The sequence below is a fragment of the Canis lupus genome, chromosome 10 (genome assembly GCF_003254725.2).
Source record: "Canis lupus dingo isolate Sandy chromosome 10, ASM325472v2, whole genome shotgun sequence".
Lineage (NCBI taxonomy): Eukaryota > Metazoa > Chordata > Mammalia > Carnivora > Canidae > Canis > Canis lupus.
In genome coordinates, this window is record NC_064252.1 from 12,214,914 (window position 1) to 12,238,602 (window position 23,689).

General features: G+C 39.3%; 1 pseudogene; it reads left to right on the plus strand.

Moving 5' to 3' along the window:
- The first annotated feature begins 19,855 nt into the window (after positions 1–19,855).
- On the plus strand, positions 19,856–20,514 carry LOC112677770 (60S ribosomal protein L10a-like; annotated as a pseudogene).
- Positions 20,515–23,689: the final 3,175 nt, after the last annotated feature.

A 23,689-nucleotide genomic window follows, 5' to 3' on the forward strand; every position in this document is an offset into this window, starting at 1 on the left:
CTACCTTCATGCCATCCTTGTACAACATGGAAATTAACTGTGTGGGGGTTATTTCCAAAGACTCTCGGCCTCCATGTGTGCAAAGGGGGCACAGCACTAAGCCCAGTGCTCCTGGACTCCCATTCCTTTCTAGATATTTCTAAGACAGTCTCTAACCTCTGCTTGAAGCCTAGTGTTTATGGAGAACAGAACAAGCAAGGCCTTTGGCCTCTCAGCTTCTTGAGTTCTCTCTCTCTCTCTCTCTCTCTCTCTCATTACTCATGAAATTACTCAAGTCAGAAGGAGTGGCCTTTTTGGCTTCTCTTTACTTCCTTTCTCTATCCTGGATCTAGAGTAAAATTCTATGATCTGGTTCACCAAAGTCTGTCTCTTAATATGATAAAGGTAGCTGTTAAATTTAGAAAATCTTTTAATTTCTTAAAAAAAAAAAAAAAAAAGCCTGACTTTCAAATCTACTCTTTTACTGCATATTCAAATAGCTTGTTTTGAAGGCCAGAAACCACATACTCTTTCTTTCTCTCTGTATTTCCACATGACAATCGAATTCAATTCCTCTTCTGTTCTTTTCCTCATAGGTTCATGGCTCTGCCTTCAAGACAACTTTAAATTCTAACTTTAGTAGGGACTATAACCAGATCTTGGTGTAAATACTCGCTGTACTCTGGTTGTTGTTTATTTTTTTTTTAAGATTTTATTTATTTATTCATGAGAGACACAGAGAGAGAGGCACAGACACAGGCAGAGGCAGAAGCAGGCTCCATGCAGGGAGCCCGACGTGGGACTCGATCCTGGGTCTCCAGGATCACACCCCAGGCTGTAGGCGGCACTAAACTGCTGCACCACCGGGGCTGCCCTGTACTCTGGTTTTTAAGCATCCCACATATGCCCTTGTATGAGGCGAGATGTGTAATTATCATTGCGTTATTTCCTGTATCTTATCTGTTCTACTCGTGAGACCCAAGCCACTGAGTAGCAGAAGAAAATACACTACATTTTGGTACAATCCAGTAGTGTCATCTGACCTATGGCTTAATGTCTGCAATCGCTGTGTGGATGCCTCAGAAAATATCTAGCCTTTGAGAGTTCTGTTGTTTCCCTTGCTCCTGTCCTAGCTGGCACTAAGACAAAAGGGGAAGTATTGTCTACAGGCTTACTTTAAACTGTGGGGTCACTATCGCAGTGTGTAAAGAGATACCAGCACCCACTACTGAAATCTGCTACTGTGTTTTCCATTCCCAGTTTCTGGGGTGGAAGTCCCTGCTCTTCACTCTAATCCTAGGTGTCTGCTCATCTCTGGCATCTTTATACTTCTGCCTACTTTCTTGCCTGTATTCACCACCTCTGAGCTCTAGGGAACCCAGAGTGCTGCTATGGCTCTTACCATCTCTTACCATCACCTCCACACCCTTGCTACTACACCATGTGGATGTAGCAGTTAACCCCAAACCAGACTGCTCCCAGAGGTTGGCAGCCTCCCCATATTCAGACCAGGGAAGCAGGCCATTAGCCTTGGTGGTTTTGGAGGCATCCTACCTTACTGGGTGTTTCTGAAAGTGCTTTATTTCGACCCACTTTCTTGAGGTGCTTTCTCGTGCTTCCAGTCCTAAGGACCCTGCCGACTTCCTTAATCTCCTTTCATTATGCTTCTTCCTCTCATCCCCACGCCCTCTATGCCATGTCCTTATTCTAGAGAGAAAGCCAGTCAGATAGAGACTTCAAAGAAGTATCTTCCCTCCCCAAATAAAGAAATGTGTATTTTAGACATTTGGGCTCAATTCTCTGTATGTTATTAAAGCTAAAAGAAATTTAAAAACCACTTCTTTCTTAACAAAACTTGGCTTTTGAATCTTATTTCAATCTCACACAAATACATAAACAATGATCTTCTTGTTCTAATAGGTATCTATCTTTTTCCTAAAGCATTTGAACCTTCTTCTTTATAGGGTGAGAAGTTACCAGTTAACAAGATTTATAAGACATGGAATGTATCTGAATATTATTCAAACGAATATTATACCTGTTATATAAAAATAATGAATATTTCTTACCTATGCAGCAGTGAGTGTGCTTTGCATGTATTATCTCACTTAAACTTCATAATAATCCTGTGGGAAAGTATTATTATCCCAATTTTGAAAATGATAAGTGAGGCCCAGGAGAGCTAAACAACTTGCCTAAGGTCACCTAATTAATAAGGTTCAGGTCTGACCCCAAACCCCTTGCTCTAACCAATATATTTCTCCATTAGAATAAGCCATGTTTGACTACAAGACATAATTTTGATCACAGGCAACTCTCATTTGGTGGTTTAACTTTTCTATTCAGTGAGTAACAACCAGGCATAATGTTTGGGAACCGGCTTTGAAAATGAGCTGTGTTTCTCTGCTTCTTCATCTATAAAGTGGTGGTAATGCCACTGTTAACCCACAAGATTGTGTGAGGTTTATACAAATTAATATATGACAAGCTCTTGGCACAGTGGTGGGCACACAGGAGGCTTCAGTAACTGTTAGCTATTGCTGTTAACAATTTCCTGAAAGTCTCAGGATAGCACTGTCCTTATCACCAGGCTGAAGATTCCAAAACGAAATGTAAAAAAAAATATGAGTTTTTAATTTTTGACGTTCATAAATATTTAAATTGGATTCTGTTGTTTCTTCCCCCCTTTATCTCTTAGAAATTAACCTCTATTCAACTGTAGGAAGGAAAATCCTGCTGTGAATGTTTAGGGAGAATGGAATCACCCTGTCAGAAATATCACCCACTGCTTTGTTTGTTGTGTTGTTCTATGCTGCAAGAGACAATGGCTTTAATGAAACATTTCCATGAGTTATTGTTGTTGTGACTATTCTTATAATTAGCATTATTATGAATATTTTGCCTTTGCGGAGAGGCAAGGGGAGAGGCAAGGAAGGGGACGCCTGGGTGGCTCAGCGGTTGAGCATCTACCTTTGGCTCAGGGCATGACCCCAGGGTCCTGGGATCGAGTCCCACATTGGGCTCCCCGCAGGGAGCCTGCTTATCCCTCTGCCTGTGTCTCTGCCTCTCTCTGTGTCTCTCATGAATAAATAAATAAAATCTTAAAAAAGAGAGAGAGAGAGAGAGAGAGAGAGACAAGGAAGGAGTAAAGCAAAGCGTGTGGGCTTTGTAGTCAAACATATCCAAGTCTGAATCCAGTTTCTAACTGATCCTTGGAAAGTGACTTCATTATTTTGAGTTTCAGCTTTGGTCATTTGTGCCTGCCTCCCTGATACAATTGACATTTGACAATAAGATGTAATTTGCTCAAAGGTCTAATATTAACTGGCACATTACAAGAGTTCATTGAAAGTTATTTCACTTTCTCACCTCTGCCTTTTGTTTGTCCTTTCCCACTGCCTTTACTTTAGAAAGTTGGTCATACAGATGAATGGATAAAGAAGATGTGGCATATATACGATGGAATACTACTCAGTCATCAAAAAAATGAAATCTTCCCATTTGCATGCCATGTTTGGAACTAGAGGGTATCATGCTAAGTGAAATAAATCAATCAGAAAAAGACAAATAGGGCAGCCCGGGTGGCTCAGCAGTTTAGCGCTGCTTCAGCCTGGGCCTGATCCTGGAGATCCAGGATTGAGTCCCACGTCGGGCTCCCTGCATGGAGCCTGCTTCTCCCTCTGCCTGTGTCTCTGTCTCTCTCTCTCTGTCTCTCATGAATAAACAAATAAGATCTAAAAAAAAAAAAAAAAAAGAAAAAGAAAAAGAAAAATACCATAGGATCGCCCTCAGCTGTGGAATTTAGGAAACAAAACGAGCATGGGGGAAGGGAGGGCAAAATAAAACAAGACAAAATCAGAGAGGGAGACAAACCATAAGAGACTCTTAATCACAGGAAACAAACTGAGGGTCGTTGGAAGGGAGGCGGATGGAGGGCATGGGGTAACTGGGTGACGAGGATTAAGGAGGGCACGTGATGTGATGACACCAGGTGTTATATAAGACTGAGGAATCACTGAGCTCTACCTCTGAAACCAATAACACTTTATATATCAATTGAATTTAAATTAAAAAATGAATAATAATAAAAAGAAAGCTGGTCATAAGTATATGGAGGGGATTAGAATTCTTGGAGATCTTATTATATAGTAAATGATAGGAGTTAAATTACAGCCCCCCCCTGCCCCCCACCCCCCCCCCGTCACTTCAGTTCACTTGTTGATGTCCTGAAACCCAGAATGTAATCTTATTTGGAAATAGAGTTGTTGCAAATGCAATTAGTTAAGGTGAATTCGTACAGGAGTTGGGGGGCCCCTAATTTAATAGGATGGGTCCCCTTCTATGAAGGGAAAATCTGGACACAGACATGCACACACAGAGAACACTCTGTGAAGATTAATGCAGAGATTGGGGTAACGCTTCTACAAGCCAACAGGTGCCAAAGACTGTCAGGAACCCACCAGAAGCCAGGTGAGAAGCATAGAGGAGGGTCTCCCTACAGCTCTTGGGAGGAATCAATCCTGACCACACCTTGATTTTGGACTCTTAGCTTCCAGAACTGAGACCATACATTTCTGTTGTTGAAGCCACTCAATTTGTCATGCTTGGTTACAGCAGCCCTAGCAACCTAACAAGAAAACAATGAGGACTAGAGCCTTCTCTGAAATGTTTAGCTTAGAGATTCTACATTTTGTGCTTATTAAACTTTTACTTGTCTAAAAAAATTAAGTTCTTCAGCTCAAAATCAAGAGAAGTCAACAGTTTATCCAGAGAAGAAGTTACTAAAAACGAAGAATGACAGACAGATCCCTCATGGGATTCCATAAAACGTTACTATAAAAAAATCTAAGAGTTAACATTTTTAAATGGCTTCTGATGCAACTGTTACCAATTCCCCATTAAAATAATTAGAAATGATATGGGAAGATATGTGACAGACACAATAATACTAAAATGGAAGACTGGCAATCAACCTTTTGCCAAAATCTAGTATACATATGAACCACAAGTAGATGGAACTCGGTTGAGAATCCATTTTCAAATGATCTTCTCAAATTGGCTTGAAGGAAAGTGGAAAGACCCTTCATCTCTCCCCAACGCCCGTCTCCAGGTTACGCTACTCGGGGCCTTAACACATGAGAAAAATGCACAGTCATACGGGTGATTTTTAATGTGCCCAGATTATTATTCACCATTCTCCTGTCCCAGGTAGTGTCCAACTTTCCACATCCATTCAGAAAGGGAATTTCTTGAATGTAACAGTGCAATAAAACAGGTGATAGTGATGGGGAGCAGAGGGCTCGCTGAGGACAAAGCACAAGCTGCCACCCCACACACGACCCCCTCCTACTCCCCAACCCCCGCCCCGGGTGGGATCTGTGTGGCATTCCCCAGCAGGTTCCCAAGGTCTTGCTGCAGGGAAAACAACCTTTAACTTGATGATGGCCTCAGTGTCTCCTAGGTCCTCCTCCACATGTGAAAACCCGCTGAAACCTCCCTTCCCTTCCCTCCCCCAAGTCTGCAGGTGTGTACTCAGCCACCCTCCCAGGCCCCCGCTCTTCCTGCCCACGGGTCCTGCCCCTGTGCTTTCAGAAAAACCACCATCTTGCACCAAAGACGTCTCAAGAATTCCTTCTTGGTCATCAGCTCCGGACTCACCCCACCAAACCTCACCCATTGTCCGAAACTTCATCAGTAGGAATGGCTCATAAACTCAGGAAACACTTTATTTACATTGATTATTTATGACAAAGGATACAATTCAGGAATAGCCAAATAGAAGAGATGCAGAGGACAGGCTAATGGGGGGGCGGGGGGGGGGCGATGGTGCAGAGCTTCCAAACTCCCTCCAGGGCACCACCCTCCCAGCACCTCAACTGTCAACCAGTCCCAAACTCATCAAACCTCCTTGTCCAAGGGGCACCTGGGGCTGAGTCAGTGAGGCATCTGCCTTCCACTCAGCTCATGATCCTGGGGTCCTGAGGGGAGAACCTGCTCCCCCCACCCCAGTTCTCCCCCAGCTCAGCTTGGGCACATGCGCTCTCGCTCTCTCTCTCTCTCTCTCTCTCTCTCGCTCTCTCTCTCTCATTCTCTCTCTGTCAAACAAAGAAAATCCTTAAAAACAAAACCAAAGAAACCCTCCTTGTGGAAGAGTTGTCATAGAGCTTGGTCTCCAGCTGTGCCTTCCTCCCCTGCCCCGAAGTCAGGATTGAAGCTGACATTTCAACCTTCTCATCACTTGGTCTTCTGGTCACTGGCCTCATCCGAGGCTGTTAAGGGTCTGCACCCCCACCGCCGGCCTAGAAGTCACCTTATTAGCTTGAACTCAGGTCTAATCTAAACAGGTTTATTATGAATAACAGAAGATATTCCTACCACTCAGGAAGTTCCCCAGGCTTTAGGGGCTCAGGGATCGGGACAAGCACGAGACACATTCATTATTATACCACACCTCCCCACAGAGATGGCACCATTTTGCATTCCTACCAATATCGCACAAAGTACCCTTTTCTTCTCCACCAAGCTAAACTTTGAACTTTTTGCCAATCTGACATTTGAGTAGAGTATTTCAGTTCCCTTTCAATCTGAATTTCTCTTATTATAAATAAAATTGAACATCTCTTTATCAATTGACATGATACACATATGCACACATATACGTATAACTTGTTAATATCTCATGTTCATTTTTTTTTTCTGTAGGAATTTTGGTCTTTTGCTCTTCAATCTTTATGTTTTTGATATAGTAGGGAAATTAGTACTTTACCTGTGATACATGCTGTAAATATTTCCTCTCAATTTGTTATTTGTCCTTTGACTTTGCTTATGATGATTTTTTTTTGGCCATGAAAATAGTTTTCATTTTTACATAATCAAATTTATCATTTTTTTAAACTGCATCCGAATTCTAAGTCGTACTTAAGATATTTTTCCCTCCACCTAGACTAAAAAAATTCATGATTCCTTCTAGCATCATATAGATCAATGTTTCAACATTTAGATCTCTGATTCATTTACAGTTTATTTTTCTGTGGTATAATGAATTGATCGGATTTTATCTTTAAAAGAATTTTCAAAGATGCACAGAAATACATCTAGTAATAATAAAAAAATAATAAAGGAAGATACAAAACTATCTGTTCTATATGGTTTCGACCTACAGACATAGACAACACATTAGAATTAAATGCACCAAAATGTTACAAACGGGTACATCTGGTTAACAACATTATGGGAAATTTAAAATGCATTCTTCTAAAATATGCTTTTGTTACTTTCTATAATAAACATGTCTTACTTTAAAATGAGAAAGAAAAGCAGTATGTGGTCTTTCATTTAAAAATAAATAAATAAATAACACTCGGCCCTGCTAGTTTTTTCGGTAGCTAAAAAAGTGGTCTAGAAAATACATATTTAGCAAAGAAGAATAAGATCACTATCTGCTTCCTCTCTGCACATCCCTCTGCCTTTCCTGACATTTTTTCCTCTACCATTTTCTCACTCTCCTTGTCTTACGTAGCAGTAAAATGCACGCAGAAAATGAGCAAGGCTTCCGTAGTGTATTATCTTATTTCAGCAAAAGCTAATTGGGGTTAATTCTTTCATAAAATACTTCGCAGGTTATGACAAGAACTCAGAGACCACGATGCTAATGGATAATGCAAAGCCTCAGGCATACAAATCAGCCTCTTCCCCTCAGCCAACATCCTGAAACCAGCAACTGGGGGACCTCGGGCACGGCTTTCTGTGTTATCCTTCAGGGTGTAAAATTCCAGGTCCCTTCAGTTGACCCCTTGACTGGTCAGAGGAGAATTATTACTTCCTTTATTTTATGGCACGAGTGATGTGCAGCTTGTCCCCCGGATGTGCAGCTAAAAACTCAATGCCAGATGGCCCCGCAGGAGGCAGGGCTAATGGTTCTGTGTTGTTCTCCATCTCCTCAAGAGGAAATCTATGCGGTGGGACACATCCAGTGGCTAGGGATGACATGTGTTGCGCGTTCACAGGGTGCTGGCATCGTCTCACATCATCACAGCAACCCTGCCAGGTACCTGTTATTACTGTGTCATGGGGATGTCCCTATCCCAGGTGCAGATATGCAACTTTCCCTAAACCAGGCAGCCTGGAAATGGCAGAACCAGAATCAGAACTCATGCCTCTTAGGCTCCAAATCAATACTTCAAAGCGTCTTCTAAAGCCATTGAATGGGGGCACCTGGAGGGCTCAGGGGTTGAGGATCTGCCTTCAGCTCAGGTGGTGACCCCCAGGTCCTGGGATCGAGTCCCACATCGGGCTCCCCATAGGGAGCCTGCTTCTCTCTCTGCCTGGGTCTCCGCCTCTCTCTTTCTCTGTGTCTCTCATGAATAAGTAAATAATATCTTTTAAAAAAATAAAAAGTAAAAATGAGTTGAATATTACCTTTTCATTTATTCCAAGGGTGATGGCTTATAACAAATAGTAACATTCTAGTTGCAAAGAAGAGATGTTCATTCATTACACAAAATGGTGACTTAGGGCGGGCGTTAGGTCTTAATTCTCTCTCCTTCCCTTCTCTCCTTCTCTCTTATATTGTAAGGACTAGTGATAACATCTTTAATGGCTTACTTCCTTTTTAGAGTAGGATGATTTTTTGTTGTTATAAGTAGCTGCTATAACAAGACCCCACCTCTGGCACCTGGGACAGGATGGTCTGGTTTCTTTTATCTCTGGTTTACTTTCATCTCCACATTTTGGGGATTTTTGTGAGCCTGCTTCCGTGGCCCCCTTCCTATCCCTGCATAGCCCTGTTTACCCCTAACTCACCTTCCCATCTCTCTCTCTCTCTCTCTCTCTCTCTCTCTACCCCTCTCTTCCTCTGTGTGTGTGCATGCATGTGTGTGTGTCTTTCCCTCTCTTAAGAAAGGTTACAAGGGACACGGTTGCCTGGCTGACTCAGTCTGAGGGGCATGCGACTCTTGATCTTGAGGTCACTGGTTGAGGCCCCATGTTGGGTGTAGAGATTACTTTAAAAAATAGAAACTTTTTAAAAAAGGAAGGTTGCAAGGGTCACAGGCCTGCAGTGCCATTATCAGCTGAATCCTCCCCTGTTCCATTAACAATGCCCGAAGGAGGTCTTTTGCTCAGGATTTTATGTTGATGATAAAAGGACAAATGCTGTAATTGCATATTGTTACTCCACTCTCAGTCTAAGTAATCATTCATAGCACAACACTACAGATAATACTTTGGGTGTTTCTGGTATTTGCTCTAATCCTTCCTTGTTAAGGGACAGGCAAATCCTAAGCTGGGAGGACCAGAGGGAGAATCCCTGCCCTCTCCTGTCTAGATCTTCTTTATTTTTCTCTCTTCTTTGCTTGGTGACCCTCTTTGGAATTTCCCACTCCCTGATGGACCGGGATTTACACACTACAATTTTTTTTTTTAAGGTTTTATTTATTTATTCACGAGAGACACAGAGAGAGAGTCAGAGACACAGGCAGAGGGAGAAGCAGGCTCCATGCAGGGAACCTGATGCGGGACTCGATTCCAGGACCCCAAGACCATACCCCGAGCCACAGGCAGATGCTCAACTGCTGAGCCACGGAGGCGTCCCTACACACTACTATTTTGTTAGTGCGATTGCTTAGAATTCAAACTCTATTCACAAAATTTTTATCAATACTATTTTATACTCCTAACCAGTGTTGTTTCTCATTTGAAATTGATGACATGGTAACACTTGGAGTAGTTGGTTTCACTGGTGTATGTTCTTTAAATAACAACCAGAACTTCCTTTTCTCTTTCTCTTTCGCACTGTCCTCCAACCTTGTCTTTTTTCTTTTTTTCCAAAAGAAATTAACATTCAGGCTCAGTGCTAGCTGAAAAATATCTTTCCTTTTGATACTGATGTTCCCATCACTGATCGGGTCTCATGGTTCTTGGCTAAATGACAATTTGGTGGCTTCATAATGGCTTTTGTTTAAGCAAAATCAGCATTGTTAGCTATCAATGATTGTTTGGTGCTCCAGAAAATATCCTCATGTTAGATGTTTGATGCCAAAGAACATCTTTCTTCAAACAGAAAATGAAATGTTTCAGTAATGTTTGCCTTTTGTGGGAAAGAAAAAAAACATCATATTCTTGAATGTTTTCAGGGACAAGTGGAGATGTCTTGTAGACTACAGCTTGGACTGAGTGATCTAAATACCAGCATCATTGGTGACAACGTGAGAAATGTCCCAAGGTGCCCTAAGTTCTCTTCTTTTTCACTCTTGGATAGCTGATATAGTAGTAGGATGGTGCCAAAATTCCTGAACTCTTACTTTGATTTACCCTCTCTGAAACCTCTAGTCATGAGAGTAAGGGTGTAGAGTCAAAGAAGTCAAGCCTAGCTCCACTATTCCTAGGTAATAATACCACCATGGGGTGCTGGGAAGATAGAGGAAGCAAGGGACCACTTACCATAGTAGCTGCACAAAGACATTCTAAGAATCATTTTAGTTGTCATCATAATCGACATTTGCTGAGTGTTCAGTGTCAGATATTACATTTGTAAGTTCTATGGATTATTTCATTTACTACTCATAACCATCCCATGAAATAGGTACTATTATAATTATTTTCATTTTATAGGTGAGAAAACTATGGTGACGAGAGGTTAAACTACTTGTATAGGGTCACATAGCCCATGTGATGGAGCCCAGATTCAAACTCAGGTAATTTGATGACACTATGCTACATTGTTCTGATAAATAAATGCTAAATATTAGCAAAATGTGAGGCTACCTCTGTGATTCTTTCAGACAGCCTAAAGCACTGGACATTCAAGGAGAAATTCCTAACTTAAAGAACTAAACTCAGAAGCCTTTTAATGGTGCCAAATGTTGGGGCTAAGCAGCTATAGTAGTGTCATCCATAATTATTTGCCACTGTGCTCGGAAAGGTAAAGCTTGACAAAAAAAGTTTCCACCAAGAGCAGCAATGAGTTCATTATGTAGGAGATTAGAATTGTGAACTGCTTAAATCCCCATTCAAGGACGCTAACACTTCTCCCTCCTCCCCAATTTCTTCCTTCTTAAGATGGCATCTGGTTGCAAAGGACTTTTAACACCTTAATGGTATTGAGTCCACAGCCGTATGTTCTATATGTGGCCCTCTATGTTTTAAAATGTGCCAGGATTTGTTTTAATCAGATATGGTAAGACATGCAAACATGGAAATGATTGTCATTAAGGAAAAAGTTTATATTTACAGATTCCCTAGAAATAAGAGGCATGGCATGACATACCGTACAGGGCCAAACTGGGTAGCACTAGGGTCAGTCAAGAATCAGAGGGAGCAAGAGGAAAACATGGATGAGAGCTTTTATTGTTTTTGTGGGAAGCAATGGGCCAGGAAGGATAAACAAACTAGACAAGCCTAGGGTGGCTAATTTGAATAATTTTTGTGGGTTCTGAAACATAGGAACTGCCCCTACTTGTCTGATACCTGGGTTAGCTGGGATAGCTGGGAGCTATCTAACCTTGAGAGGGATAATCTCTCTTCATTAAGTCCCCAAGATATCATAGCATAGGAAAAAATAAAAAATATTATTAATATACCCTAGCTAAAATGTGTCATCCCATTTGTCTCAGACATTGTCCTTGGTCTTACTAACTCTACTCTTAAAATGTCTGTAACTCATGGCGCCTTGGCCTGATCCAAGCAAGGAAGTTACTTCAGGGTGAGTCAGTTTTCTCCCTGACTAGGCCTCTCTGTTCTCCTTTGTACTCATGATTCTTAAAAGCTTTTAATTGCAACTCCTGTGCAACCCTAAGCTTACGTAGGTGGTCAGTAAACAGGTTGAGAACAACGGCAAAAAGAGGGCAACCTGTGCCCTTGTGAGATCACTAAAGAGGCTACCTTACGGTATGCCTTCATGCCAATAGCACTCAGCTGCTCAGTAGAGTCAAAATGGCAGCATGGTGCGGTTAGGCAGAGAGAGAGAGATTGGGTTAGCACTACTGAAATTTCATGAGCTCCTCTTTGACATGGAAGATACCCAGAAGTTTACTAAAGCCCTCTTTGAATATAAGAAAGAGGATGTCATCTGAGGTAAAGAAATATAAAGTGGTTTTTTTGCTCATCTGAGATGCAATGTATACATTGTTGGTTCCAATATACAGGGTGTATTTGATAATAATAATATTGAGAATAATAACAAAATAGACAAACTTCTAGGTAGACTAATCAAAACAAAAAGTGACCTAAAGCAATATTAGGAATTGTAAATGCAATCATTTAAAAAAATAATTAAACATCATAAGTAATTGTACATCAATGAGTTTGAAAATTTCAATGAAATAGGCAATTTTCTATGAAAAAAAATACCAAATTATCCTTTAAATATGTCAGAAATGTCCCTACTTTAGGATTAACCTTGGTTTCTTCTGCTTGGAATGTTCCTTACCCAGTTAGCTGCATCGTTAGGTCCATTCCCTTCTTACAGGCCTTTCCTCAGATTTACATTTTTGTGAAGACTGTCTTGGATGTTCAGTTTATTTTTTTTTTTTTTTGGTTTTTTTTTTTTTGGATGTTCAGTTTAAAGTCCAACCCTTCACAGAGATTTCACATCCCTCTTCTCTTTTTATTCTTTTGTTTAATAGCAAGCACTACCTAATACACTGTATATTTTACTTATCAATCTTGGTTGTTGACTGCTTTCTTAAGTGTAATCTATGAGGGCAAGGATTTTTTAAAATTTCTTAGTTCACTACTGTACTTCTATAGCCTAAGTGCCTGGCAGATGGGAAGCATCCATGAATATTTGTTATATAAATGATATAATTAACTAAAAAGTCCCCAAATTGCCAGATGGAATTCAATACATAGATAGATAGTGACCAAATAGATTGAGACAAGGGAGGCAAGAATATTCAACATTATAAAAATCTTCAAATTAAATGCCATATGCTCCTCTCAATAAAGCAGGAAAAAAAAAACCCTAAAAAATATACATAGAAAGCAACTTCTCCTACCTAATCAAGTGACTCTATCAAAAACTAACAACAAACATCAGTCTAAACGGTGAAATTTTAGAAGCACTTCAAGTAGAATAAGAAATAAGACAAGGATGCCCATAATCATCCTACTATTCAATATTGAACTTAAGTTCCTAACCAAAGAATTAATACAAGATAAAAGAGGTATACGAATTGGAAAGGAAAAAGCCAAATGTTTATGTGTAGAATATATGATTATCTTCCTACAAAATTCAAAAAACCCTCAGATAACTTGTAAAATTAAGAGAATTCAGAAGACTATCCAATCTAAGATTGATAGATAATAAAAAATACCATACCTAAATACTAACAATAAATATTAGAAAATATATTAAAACTTTTTAATTGGGACAAGACACTTATGAAAAATATTATATAATGCTGTTAAAGAACATAAAAAATATAATACAAGAACAAAAATATAACTGGGATATGTATACCAGATGATGCTGACCTTTGGAAAGGGAAGATAATGGAGCTGGCAGAGAAAATGTAGAGATTTTAATGCTTTACTTAAAAAAAGAAAAAATAGGGGCACCTGGGTGGCTCAGCGGTTGAGCGTCGTCTGCCTCCGGCTCAGGTCATGATCCCGGGGTCCTGGGATGGAGCCCTGCATCGGGCTCCCTGCCCAGTGGGGAGTCTGCTACTCCTCTGCTCCCTGCTTGTGCTCTCTTTCTCTCTCAAATAAGTAAATAAAAGTTTTAAAAAATAATAAACTGAAGGGAATAAAATTTAATATTTGTTCATTTTGGTGGTGAATATTTATCATATATGTTTATTATATTTTCTATGTTTTGGGCCCCCCAAATATAAATAAATGCAGAGAGGGAGCTCAGTAATCTGGAAAAAGGATTTTATTTTTAAAAAAATAAACAAAGATGCTTTCACTGGCTTCTGGATCAATTACCACCTAGTGTGCATGACCATTTATAAATATTTTTAGAAATATTATAATATCTTTAAAATATCCTATCCTGGGCCTTTTAGACATGATCTGCTTCCTGGGCTTTGAAAGCATTTGAGGCCAGATAGTATAAACTACTGCAGTGGTTCCTGGGCTTTATTCTAGTAGATTTGAAAAGTCTATTCTCAGGTGGGGTTTTTTTGCAGAATCTCTACCCTGGTTTTGAAGCTACAAGTAGAGTATGAATATTCAGTGGCCAAGCAGGACTTGGCACGCTTGGACATGTAAGAAGATCTTCCAAAGCTTGCATTTTCTGCCTTCTGCTGACCTGTTTGGAAAGAGATCTATACCCAAATATTAAAGAAAGCTTTTTACTGGAAAAGATTCAAAATTCTATGGCATAGTGAAGCAGGCTCATGTGTTCTCAGAATTTTGCATTCTTTCTCCATTCTGAATTACAGGAAATTCTAGTGTGTGGAGAGGTTTTATTTTATCTAATTGTTCCAGAGTTTACACACTGTTCAGAATATAATTTTTAAGTTAATTTAAATGTTAATGACAACCATCCAAATTTGGTGGTTTATTTGGAGGGCAAATTTGATATATAAATTATTAAATCATTCCGTCTGCATATTCTCTCCTTTTGGACAATTACTTTTTCCAAATAATACCAACCAATCAGACAACTATAATTACTTTGTGCTCTGCTAATAGAAGTCTGGTAAAGAGCTAGCAGTTAAAGAAATTCTTATCTGTAGCTACAAAAAAGACTGGTCCTTGGAATGCCTTGTAGACATATGTTCCATTTAAATAATGAAAAAAACGCTGGGTTTCTTCATCAGAGCAGTATAAACATTTTTAACTAAAATGCAGACATTTTGGGTTATTTTTAATTCACTGATCTACTTTGTAACAATTCTCAGCATGAAACTGCTTCTGTGCATGTAGAAGTCAGACAAACTCAGATGTGACCACACACAAAAACACATTCCAAACAAGCATTAAAGTGAGGAGGGAAATAAACTCAGAGTGTTTCTCCCTAACTCTTTACTAAAGGGTTTAGCCCTGACACAGAGCCACTGTTTGGCACAACTATGGGACTGACGGCTGATCTGAATTTGGTGTCCTTCTTTCTTCTCCTCCCTTATAGTCCAGATTCCCAAGCAGCCAGCATGCCCTTCAGAGTGTGCCCTATGGACCTAGGCAATGTCCAGCGCCTCAAAATGATCTTCCTATCACCTCTCCCACATCAAAATCCTATTTCTGCAGCGCTATGCTCTGAGGCAACAGCTCCAGGATAAAGCAATTCCTGACTAAATTGCTACTGATGAGACTCTACATGGGTCTGCCTTCAGAGGGCTACTCTCTAATAGCTGTCTAGACATCCTTTGCCTGCTCTCCTACCTCTCCCGGTAATCAGGTCACTTCAGGGACCCACAAGGCTACAGGGTTATGAAGCAAATTCAGGGCCAGGCTCAGAGCTGAGAGCCAGCTTTATCAAAGCTTTTGTCATGGTTACTCTAATATGCCCCAAATAATGCGGATTGGGTACATATTGCTATGAGAGTTACAAAGGGCCAGCCAAGCCATGTATGTCTAAGGCCACCAATTTCTTTGGTGTTCCTCATCTTAGATGGTACAAGATGGGAAATGTGAGGATAGCATTATTCACTTTCCAGATCCAAAAGCTGTCTTCCCAGAACAAAACAAAAAGTACCCAAGAACAATCCATGCTGACTTTGTCTTCCTGAGTATTTTAGAGGACATGGCAGTAAAAAGATCACAAATTATAATGTTGAAAAATACTTTCTGTGGCTCAGAGCCCTGAGAGCACTCTGAATGTCATAATAATTCTATAAAGTCTGTCAGACATTCAGAGGGGATTATCCTGGGATTTGAGGGAGGGAGACACAGCACAGTTACTGAGAGCTGCAAGAAGTCACTCTTTTGCAAAAAACATTAGACAATTCCAAAATTTGTAAGCATATAACAGTCAGAAAGAGTACCATAAATATTTTTTAAAGTGGACATTGGAAGATGAGATGGTTCTTAAAATTTAAAATATAAGGAAGAGTCATCTCCTTAGAATTCAGAATAGAACCTGGGTAAAGTCTATTTGTGTGTTAGATTTTTGGTGGTGGTGTTAGTTGTGTGTATGGTTTTTTGCTTTATTAAAATTTTTTTAATTTTTGTTTCAGCTAAAGACTGTAGAGTGTATCTTTGAGAATTAAATCCAAAGTAAATCCTGTAGAAGGATTATTTGGTAAATATACAGACGTTCAGAATGAGGATTTTTTTCTTTTCTTTTTTTTTTTTTTTTTTTTTTTGTTTGTTTTTGCTTTTGTTTTCGTCCTGAGAAGTAATTATGTACAGGAAAGAGGATTGACCAGTAAAAGGACATGGTTTTGACCTTAGTATTAAAACTATTTGTGGAACATTATAGTTTCTTTCTGTAGTGTGTGTGTGTGTGTGTGTGTGTGTGCGATAAAAATCAATGTGCTGTAAATGAATGGGAATTTTAAAGAGTTTAAGGGACTTTATTTTCTCCATTAGAAAGTCATGGTCACCCAATTCCCACTGCAAACTTACATTCTGAGATATGAGTAAATAAATATCTAGAAGAAATTATAATTAGGGAGCAATAGTCGATGTTTTCAATTGCTCCTTTTGAGAAAAGAGGGTATAAGATATTTTGATGAGAGGTTTAACTTATCTCAGGGAAATTTTCAAATAGGTATAGTATTGATATATATGCAGGGCCCCTTGAATTTTTTATCTTAATAGCATTCTTACATTGTGAAGAAAACTAAGACTAACAAGCTTAAAAAAAAAAAAAGGAATTTATTGCCTCACATAACTAACATATACATTTGGCTTTAGACATAACCAGATCAAGAGGCTAAAAACTCTTCTTGGGATGTAATCTCTTCATCCATCTGGTTTTCCAACTCATGGCTCTGTTTTTTCTTTGTTGGTTTTGCTCTCAGGCAGATTCTCCCCTTGTGATACCAAGATGGCTAAATTTGAGTTCTCTATCAGTACAACAATCCTAAAATTTTCAATAGAATGTCCCTAATTCTAATTTTCAATAGAATGTTCCTATAAAGCTCCAGTATTGAGTCTCATTAAACCACTGTGGGATTATTAAATTCAACACCATATCCATTATGGAGTTATGATAGTATATAGTACACTTTGAGTAGATTTTTCATTTAACTAAAAAGTTGAGTGTGAGTTCTTGTTATGTGGTAGCACACAGCTAGTTAATTGTCCATTGATTCTTGGGGTTCAGCCATTGTACTTAATAAGGCAACAACACTCAGAATCTTGGAAGGACAAACTGGAATAAGAATGTGCTGACTTTACTTTGAGGCCTTACGTAGCTTCCTCTAAGAAAGTTCTAGTTCAACTTTCAGCAGAACCACAAACAGAAGCACACACATCTTTGCTCAAAGGGTTTTTTCTGCCTAGTATCTAAGATAAATGATAGTCTAGTAATCTGGAGAGTTACAGAGGTACAGTATTGAAAAATATATACTCTCTGTTCTAGACTAATGTTAGAGCCAGGAAAAGCATGGAGGAATAAACAAATTAGGAAATAATTGTGGATAAAACCTGATTCCCAAGGATCCTCCTAAAGATCTAATGTTTACTTACTTATTGATAGAGTGAAAAAGATATGATTAAGAGTTGGAAAAATATTGTATATATAACAATGGCTCCCCACAGATGTCCACATCTGAGTTTCCAGAACCTGTCCATGGCAATATTTTGCAGGAGTGATTAAATTAAGGATCCTGAAATGAAGAGATTATCCTGTATTATACAGGTAGGCCCAATATTATCACAAGGGTACTTATAAGAGGGTTGAGTAAGACAAAGAGATATGACAGCAGAAACAGAGGCTGGAGTAATGCAGGGTCATGAGCCAAGGAATGTAGATAGTTTTTAAAAATTGGAAAGGCAAGAAAACAAATTCTCCCTGACAGCTTCTAGTATAGCTTCACCAACCCACTTTAGACTTCTGACCTACTGAAATATAAGATAATAAATGTGTGGTATTATAAGACACCGAGTTTGTGGTAATCTCTTATAGCAGGAATAGGAAACTAACACATGACAGAGGCAAATAAGGCAAATGGAAAAAGAAAGGTAAATAGAAACCTTAGGATGGGGGCATTTGGCTGGCTCAGTCAGAAGAGCCGTAACTCTTAATCTCGGGGTAGTGAATTCAAGCTCCATGTTGGGTATAGAGATTACTTAGGGAAATAAAACTTAAAAATAAATAAGAAACCCTAGGATAAACAGAACTAAATAAAAATACATGGAAGGTCTAACTATGAAACAAATTAAAGTGCAGCAACTGCTTAATAAAGATCAAAGGGAGTTAACAAAAGTGTAACAGAGTACACATTTTCACTCAAAAGGCCAGAGGTTATTACTCTGAATTTGCAATGAAGGAAATAGAATTTTGGCACAATAAATTGGCCTGGCACTAAATAAAATTTACTACCATAATAATACAATAATATGAAGATTATATATAGCTCTTCACCTTTTAGAGTTAACTTACAATAAAATACTGAAGACTTGGTTGTGTTTGTAAGACAAAAGGCAAATTTCAACATCTCTGACAGTGAAAATTTGCAGTTTCATTGACAGAGTGTAGGTTACAGAAAGAATGAAAAATGAAAAAAATAGATGTGTTCATACCATCATGTTAACATAATGGGGAGTTAAGAGATTGTTGAAAGTCAATAGAACAAAAAATAGAGATCTATGAATGTCGATTACAGCTATAAAGATGTACAGTAGAAGAACTAAAAATAACATAATTATTAAACATATGAAGGAGGATAGAAGATGAGAATAATGTAACTGAAATAAATTTCCATTTTTCTTTTCAAGTTATGACTAGTTTTTAACTTATCAGTCTTAGGCCGTATCTATTATCAACAAATACCTTTTGGTTAAGCTAATGTCCAGAAGAATTCAGGTCAGAAAGAGTTAAGGATCCCTGGGTGGCGCAGCGGTTTGGCGCCTGCCTTTGGCCCAGGGCGCGATCCTGGAGACCCGGGATCGAATCCCACGTCGGGCTTCCGGTGCACGGAGCCTGCTTCTCCCTCTGCCTGTGTCTCTGCCTCTCTCTCTCTGTGTGTGACTATCATAAATAAATAAAAAATTAAAAAAAAAAAAAAGAGATTGGGCAGCCTGGGTGGCCCAGCAGGTTTAGTGCCGCCTTCAGCCCAGGGCCTGATCCTGGAGACCCTGGATGGAGTGAGTCTCACATCGGGCTCCCTGCATGGAGCTTGCTTCTCCCTCTGTCTGTGTCTCTGCCTCTCTCTCTCTCGCTCTCTCTTTCTCTCTCTATCTCTGTCTCTCATGAATAAAATAAATAAAATCTTAAAGAGGTTAGCTGGGATAACAGGATGAAAAGTGAGATCAGAAGAAGCAGAACTTCACTGGTAAATTCTATCATGCATCTAAGGGGAAAAAATGGTAATCTCACACAAACATAGAAATTAAACAGCAAAAGGAATACTTTGCTACTCTTTTTTTGAGGTCACATTATTCTGATACCAAAATCAGACATTATAAGGATAAAGAAGTATGAAAATTTGAAATTAAATATAAAATTAAATCCTATGGCAAGCAACAAACAAAAATGTAAATACATCAGGACAATGAGATTTGTTCTAGGAATGCAAGGTTGGTTTAATATTCAAAAGTCTGTAATTTGCCAAACTAAAGTATAAAAAGCATATGATCACCATAATAGATGCTGAATAAGCATCTGAAAAAATTCAAGAGCTGTTGTGATTAAAAAAATCATTGGATATATCTATGGAAAACTTAAACTAATATCATACTTACTAATGAAAGACTGAACATTTTTTCCCTGTCATTAGAACAAAGAGAGGGCTCTTTTGTGGTTACTGCAGTGCAAGGAACCATGAGCCTCAAAGTCGTCACCCATGAAACCCTGTAGGAGTCAGTGCAGGAAGTTCTGGTAGGGGCCCGGCGCCAGCCCTGGAAGTTTTTGGAGATGTGGTTGCTGCAGATCAGCTTGAAGAACTGTGACCCTCAGAAGGACAAATACTGCTCGGGCACCATCAGGCTTAAGGCCACTCCTTGCCCCAAGTTCTCCGTATGTGTTTTGGGGGACCAGCAGCACTGTGATGAGGCCAAGATTGTGGATACTCCCCACATGGATATTGAGACACTGAAGAAACTCAACAGGAATAAAAAAAACATTAGTCAAGAGCTGGCCTAGAAGGATGATGACTCTTTGGCTTCAGAATCTCTGATCAAATAGATCCTGCAAATCCTAGGCATAGGCCTGAATGAGGCTGGAAATTTTCCTTCCTTGCTGACCCACAGTGAGAACATGGTGGCCAAAGTGGATGAAGTGAAGTCTACCATCAAATTCCAGGTGAAGAAGGTGCTGTGTCTGCCTGTGGCCATGGCCACGTGAAGATGACAAATGATGAGTTTGTGTACAACATCCACTTAGCTGTCAGTTTCCTGGTGTCATTACTCAAGAAGAATTGGCATAATGTCTGGGCTTTATATATCAAGGGCACCATGGGCAAGCCCCAGCACTTGAACTAAGGCACAGTTTAATAAACCATAGTGGTACCAAAAAAAGGAACAAAGTGAAGATATTCACTCTCACCACCTATATTCAATACAGCCAGTGCAAAATACAGCAAGAAAAAGAAATAAACAGCATATAGATTGGAAATTTAAAAATCTTTTTGACTTCAAACATAGTTGTTTATATAGAAAATCAAAAATAATCTACAAAAAAACTATTAAAGTAAGTATGAGTTTAGCATGGCCATTGGATACTAGGTCAATATAGAAAAAATAAAATTAAAAGCTAACATTTCAAATAGCATGAAAACATGAAATACTTAATAAATTTAACAAAATATGTATAAGTTTTGTACACTGAAAAGTACAACACACTAGCAAGAAAAATTAAAGAGAAATCTAGAGATAACATTTGTTGGATTACTCCTCTCTGTCCATGGAAGCCACTGAGCAAGCATCCTTAACGTCTCCCCTACCACCACCGTTGTATCTAAGTCACTGTCTCCCAAAGAGCCTGAGCAGCTGCGGAAGCTCTTCATCAGAGGTTTGAGCTTTGAAACAACCAATGAAAGACTGAAGAGCCATTTTGAACAATGGGGATTGCTTACAGATTATGTGGTAATGAGGTATACAAACACCAAGCGCTCCAAAGGCTTTGGGTTTGTCACATATGCCACTTTGTGGGGGGGGGGGTGGTGGTGGAATGCAGCCATGAATGCAAGGCCACACAAGGGGGATGGAAGAGCTGTGGAACCAAAGAGGGCTGCCTCAAGACAAGATTCTCAAAGACCTGGTGCCCACTTAACTGTGAAAAAGATTTTTGTGGGTGGCATGAAAGAAGACAACAACATCATCCAAGAGATTATTTTGAAGAGTGTGGGAAAATTGAGGTCATTGAGATCATGACCAACCAAGGCAGTGGCAAAAAGATAGGTTTTGCTTTTGTAACATTTGATGACCATAACTCCGCAGACAAGCTCTCCGTAGACAAGCTTGTCATTCAAAATCCCTAGTGTGAATGGCCACAGCTGTGAAGTAAGGAAGCCCTATCTAAGCAAGGGATGAGTAATATTTCATCTAGCCAAAGAGGTCTAAGTGGTTCTGGAAACTTTGATGGTGGTCATGGAAGTGGTTTTGATGGGAATGACAACTTTGGTGGTGGAGGGAAGTTCAGGGGGCGAGGTGGCTTTTGGTGGCAGTTGAAGTGGTGGTGGATACGGTAGAGGTGGGGATGGCTAGAACGGATTTGGTAATGATGGGAGCAACTTTGGAGCTATAAGCTAAAGCTATAAGATTTTGGCAATGACAACAGTCAATCCTCAAATTTTGGACCAATGAAAGAAGGCAATTCTGGAGGCAGAAGCTCTGACCCCTATGGTGGCAGAGGCCAATACTTGGCTAAACCACAAAACCAAGGTGCCTGTGGTGGTTCCACCAGCAGCAGCAGCAGCTATGGCAGAGGTAAAAGGTTTTAACTACTGCCAGGAAACAGCTTAGCAGGAGAGGAGAGCCAGAGAAGTGACAGGGAAGCTACAGGTTATAACAGATTTGTGAACTCAGCCAAGCGCAGTGGTGGCAGAGCCTGGCTGCTACCAAGAAGACATGTTTTAGACAATACTCATGGGTAGGGACAAAAAACTTGAGGACTGTATTTGTGACTAATTGTATAACAGGTTATTTTAGTTTCTGTTCTGTGGAAAGTGTAAAGCATTCCAACAAAGGATTTTAATGTAGATTTTTTTTTTTTGCACCCATGCTGTTGATTGCTAAATGTAATAGTCTGATCATGACACTGAATAAATGTCTTTTAAAAAAAGAGAGAAATCTAAATAGAGAAATAAAATGGACCAGAAAAACATTACTATTAATGTTTTTAATCTTAATACTATTAAGATGTTACATCTTCCTAAATATATATGTACGTTCAATACAATTCTATTCAAAATATCTTGAATAGGTCTTTGGTAGAAGCTAATATGTGGATTCTTAAGCATTTATAGAAATGCAAAGAGCTTGGAAGAGTCAAAACAATTTTGCAAATACCAATGATTCACGATTCACGATTCACACTACCATTTTATAATGCGGTCATAATCAGGACACTGCGATCTAGCATAGAGATAGATATATAATAAGTCAATGACAAAAATAGCAATCATAAGTGGACCCAAACATGCCTGTTATTTTTTAAAAATAAAAGCACCATTTTTGGAAAAGCCAGTTGCAAGAAAAACTGGAAAATGTAGCAGCATTAGGTGAGATATTGAAGACACCATGTGACAACAAAGAGCATGAGAGGCAGAAAGAAGCAGCCTGTTGAGTTCTGGAGGCCCGACTGAATAGACCACTTTCCTATTTGGATGAGCCCCAGCTCTCCTTGGAATCCCTTATGCCCTCGTAGCAGACAGATGTGTACGAAGTCACGTGTGACTACAGATCTATAATTGTTGCTGTATCCATCCATTTGTGTACATAGTAAGCTAATCATAAGGTGTCTCCACCTGTAATCCAGTCCCACAGGGTTCATCCAAGCCGTCCCTTCTTGCTCATCCTGTAACTTCCCTCGCCAACAGGGAGAAACCTGGCTCGTAACATCCACCATCCATTCATTTCCTTACCTGTTCAACCCTTTCGGTCATTTTTTTAATTGGGTTGTTTATCTTATTATTGAATTGTGAGACTTCTTTAATATTGTGGGTTTGTGTTTTATCAGGTGTATGTGTTACAAGTGTTTCCTCCCAGTTCATGACTTGCCTTTTCATTTTCTTTCAAAGATCAAGAGTTTTTCATTTTGATGGAATCCAATTTATTGATCTTTGTCTTTCATAGTTTGTGTTTTTTGTGTCCTAAGACATTGGAGCCTAACCCAACATCTCAAAGATTGTCTCCTATGTTTTCTTGCAGACGTTTCATAGTTTTAGTTCTTACATAATTTAGGTCAATGATCCATTTCAAGTTAATGTTTGTCAACTTCATTTTCACAAAACAACTTTATTTTTGCATTCCTATTTATTTTGTTATATAATATTCAAAGTACTTTATTACAGTAACATGTGCAAATATCATAAACAGCTTGGGAAAGCACAACTGAGTCTTAGCAAGTGTACTACTCAACTGGGAGAGAAGACATGTAGAGTACACTAAAGAATAGCCTCCCTAGACTTGGATCTTCAGCACTGTGGTCCTTTTT